Source organism: Lycorma delicatula, chromosome 2 (genome assembly GCF_047948215.1).
Source record: "Lycorma delicatula isolate Av1 chromosome 2, ASM4794821v1, whole genome shotgun sequence".
NCBI lineage: Eukaryota > Metazoa > Arthropoda > Insecta > Hemiptera > Fulgoridae > Lycorma > Lycorma delicatula.
In genome coordinates this window covers 237911240-237915899 of record NC_134456.1, presented here as the reverse complement: position 1 = coordinate 237915899, position 4660 = coordinate 237911240, and the positions used below count along the sequence as shown (strand labels likewise).

Sequence of the window (4660 nt, the reverse complement as noted above, 5' to 3'; positions counted from 1 at the left end):
GTGTTTCTGACATTGGATCTAGACAGCGACCTCCTTCTCTTATTGTGGTGTTGTAGATCGAACCCCTACTAGACCGGTTGCTCCACAAGTGAATAGACGTAGAGAGGAAGAAGTTCCACTGTGAACGGAGGCTACATTATCGTGGATAATGTGTTCTGCCAAAGCATGCATGGTGGGCAGGATAGGGATAGCCTACACATGGAGGTGGTTAGGGGCCATTGGGTCGCTGCCACTGGTGATATGTGTAAGACTCCCAACACCGCCCTGTATATATAAACTGGCAGTCAAGAGGATTTCTTTTTGAAAAATAAGTTTTATATATATTTGTGAAATCCATCTCCTAGACTATTATAATTATTAGGAGAGATTTCCAAATTAAATTATGGAATGTAAATTACATCCAGGAATAGACACTGATTCTTACCACAATATAGTTGTGTCTAAATGTAAGGTGAGGTACAGAAAACAAAGAAAAAATGGGATAATAAAGACCAAAAAAAAAGAATGATATGAAATAAAAATTGGGACAAACATAAAGACAACTATTACAAAAAACAAGATTTTACAAAAAATGAGGAAATAAAATTAACAGAGGAAATAATTTTAATCAAGAAAGCGACTTCAAATAGAAATATGTCTAAAGAAAATTACATATCTTACATTGACGTTTGAAATTTTTTCCACTTTTTAGCAACGTAACTGTTAAGCACAATGAACACTTTTCTTAGGATGTGTCAGAGATGGAAACGTGCTTCCAGGGAAAATGGTCTAAAGATGCTTGCCGATTACTGTTGGGGAATGAAAAGAGTTGTTCCTGAGGATGATTCAGAAGAAAACTAAAGAAAAACAGATATTAGGTAAGGTACTTTAGGCTTTATAATTGATTAATCAGGTTTTCTTTAAATTAGCGTTACTAAATATCCTGACCTTCAATTTAATTTTGGTTAAAAAGTTTAAAAAGTTAAAATTTTTGTTTAAATTTAACATTATTGCGTTTTTTAAATTTTATTTGAATTTTTTGATTGTTTATTTTATGTAACCGCTTAGAAGAGGGGGTGTATCTATTAAAATGATTTATTATATAAAAATTCTATAGAATTTTAGGTAGATTTCATACGAAAGTTATCTATTGTAATGGGTACCATGATTTGCCTTCTAGAAAATTTTGACATATCTTTGCGTTTCACATCCCCCAGACCCCAAAACCACCATCAGTTCAAAAGATTATTTATATATATATATATATATATATATATATATATATATATATATATAATATAATACTACTAAAGTGAAATGTATACATATATATATATATATATATGTATACATTTCACTTTCTTGTGGACACAATAACTGCCATAATTTTTCACCAATCACTTTCAAATTATACATTAAATATAACAATCCAAAATCTCGGTTGAATTCATTAATGGGCAAAATCAGACCATGGGGGATTTTTAAAAAAAAACAAAATATCCCTATAACTTTCGTAAGTAAAATATCAAATTTCTTTAAAGTTCCTACTATTCTTTAGATAAGGGCCTAAGACTTATCTAAGTAAAAATTTTTGATATCACCAACTATCAGTCCAAGGGGTGGAAAAAATGAGGTTTCGAAGACAAAAAAATCATACCTTCTTCAATAGGCACAGTATCAAATAGGTTTAAAGTGGTTGTTAGTCCTCTAAACATGACCTTAAAACCTTTGTCTGAAACAATTTTTGATATGACCAACCCTTACAGCAAGGGATGACTGAAATATACCTGAAATTGTAAGAAGATGGGGCTTGTTGTAGGCTAAACATGTGGAACTTTATTTCACATGCAACCATTGTTGTATTGAGTAAATTTAAAGTTTTTCTTAACTTTAAGGTAGAAATCTTTTTTATCCCTTACTTAGCACCGGTGAAATCTACCTCCACCTTTCGGCATGCCAAAAAGTTTTTTTTTTTCACTAATGGATCACTTCTGAATAATAATTAGGTATTTTTTATGTTTGTAAACAAATTTTATGATTTTTAAATTCAGGAATTAACATTATTTATTATTATACCATTCTTCATTATTTTCAATAATTTTGTTACAAATTCAATAATTTGATAATAAATGTAATCGATTTAACCTAATAGGTAAATTTAAAAATAATACATAATACTTTCAAAAAAGGAAAAAGAAAAAAGACAATGTTTAATTAAAAACAAAAAATTATGTAGTTATTAATTCAAACAAATCAGGACATAGATAATTTGAATTCTCAATACATTCAAATTTTTGAACATACAGTATATTATTATAAACTAACATTATAATAGAACACCAAAATAAATTATGGAAAACGATAAATACTCATGTCATTTATATATTTTTATTGTGGAAGTTGAATAAATTGCAAAGAAATACCTTACAGCAAGCAACAGCAGAATATTTTTAAATGGCCAGAATCATAATTAATAGACTATACAAAATATTTATTTTTTACAAATGAAAAGTTGTGAAATTTTGCTAATTTTTTTTATCGTATTCGTATATCGTATATCGTATTCTTCACGTTTATCTGCTCCTGCTTTCTTTGGTATCATAACTATAACACACTTTTTGGAATCTAACGGAACAGATATACGATGTATATAATGTATATAATATATATTTACTGATCAGAATACAAGATTTAATTAACTCATTTAAATAAACTTTCTTGGATGCTAAAGACAGTAACATCTTGAAACTTAAAAGCCAAGAGGAAAAATGATCTGTCATTAACGGTGACCCTTTATGGTGTAAGCCATACTGCTGGATTGAATGTACGGGAATCTGTCGATTCATTCAACTACAGCCAACATAGTCTATTTTTTGTGAAGGTAGATCCTTTCGATAGCTAAATTCTTGCTTGTGACCATAACGGTGTATAGACATCGACTGCAATGGTAATCGTGCAGCTAAAAGAAGAATTTGTTACAGTAAATTAGTCTAGTCATAAAAGGGGAGTCCGTCCCTGACTTCTTTTAACTTTATTTTATTTTACCAATTATAAGGCCAAATTTGGTATTTCAAATCGATGCGAGAGTAGTCTACGTACATTTGACTAGGGACTAATAGCCCTATGTACTCTATTATCTATTTTATACCTAAATATAAGTTTTAAATATTTAGCTTTAACAGTAAAATGACTGCTAACTAAGATTACAATTAGCAACAATTCCAAAGACCAGATTGCGGGTCTATATGCCATCATTAGGTAGCCTAAAGAGGTAGCAGAAGAAATATTAGTTAAAAAATAAAAATTGATTTTAATCTCCCTCATCTAGAGTTGGAAACTATTTGTTTGTCTACGTCACTCGTATGAAAGGCACAATTCTGTTCATACATTTTGTAAATTAAGCATAGTAAACGATATTTGCTCATTAAAGCACAATAATTTTTTGATTTATTTATAACTGGAAAATAACTGATGTGTTTTTTTTTGTTGCAAAACTCAGAAATACATATATATGACAAATATCAGTAAACAGGATCAAAATACTTTAGATTTTTATCTGGAACCGATCAGAATAGATTACTGTTCATACATTTTGTAAATTAAGCATAGTAAACGATATTTGCTCATTAAAGCACAATAATTTTTTGATTTATTTATAACTGGAAAATAACTGATGTTTTTTTTTTTGTTGCAAAACTCAGAAATACATATATATGACAAATATCAGTACACAGGATCAAAATACTTTAGATTTTTATCTGGAACCGATCAGAATAGATTACATAATTGTAAATTTCTATGTTTGAGTTCATTGTTCAAAGAACTTTTATTCTGGTAATCCACATATCGATTACATTCATTGTAATTTTCCTTTTATTATGTAAGACTTTTTTAATATTTTATCAAAAATGTACTCATAATCGATCGTTAGAATTGAAGTAATATACTCGTGCTTATAATGAACCACCGTAACATATAATGTGTTTTTTCACTCCATTTTTTCTATATTCTCCTGAAGACTGGTGTAACAGGTGAAAACCTTTCTATATATTTTATTGATAAGAGATTGTAGATTGTTATTATTATATAATTTTTATTTCTTTTTGCAGGGAAAAAGGATGGAGGATATCATCAGATGTGGAAGAAATTATAAATCATAAAGATTTATTATAATTAAAACTGTAATATTATCGTAATGTATAAATTGTTTTTACTATGTTATAAGCCTGTAACGTGAAATGTATCGTAGACATAAATATTGTTAGGCTGTTCTTATCAAGGTTTTGCCACGGTTTCCCTTGATACAATAGGGCAAATGCCGGAACAGTTAGTTTAGTTTTCCGTGGAATTTAATCTTTGATATCCTTATTCTTACCTAAAATAATGAAAATAAATATTTATTTATAATTTTATTTTTTGTAATTTTTTTCATAACCTGCTTAATGCCGAATTAATGTGACCCCATTAACCATTAAAAGTTGAAATTTAGCTCAAATACTTTTTACTTCCTTTTACTTTAAAAGGAAGTAAAGAGGATTAATTTTCTATCTGCTAGATGGCGCTCCGCCGTGTTACAACAACCGTGTCCGTGCTGCATTATACATCGGTTTCAAAACAAGCGGAATGGAAGAGGAGGGCTGATCACTCGGCCACCAAGGAACCTAAACCCCATTAGATTTAT

At 29.3% G+C, this 4660-nt stretch overlaps 1 long non-coding RNA gene across 1 annotated transcript; it reads left to right on the top strand.

The window, feature by feature from the left end:
* The first annotated feature begins 358 nt into the window (after positions 1-358).
* LOC142320391 (uncharacterized) lies at positions 359-4391 on the top strand. Its single transcript, XR_012755369.1, has 2 exons — positions 359-857; positions 4089-4391. It is a non-coding gene; the product is annotated as an uncharacterized LOC142320391 (long non-coding RNA).
* Positions 4392-4660: the final 269 nt, after the last annotated feature.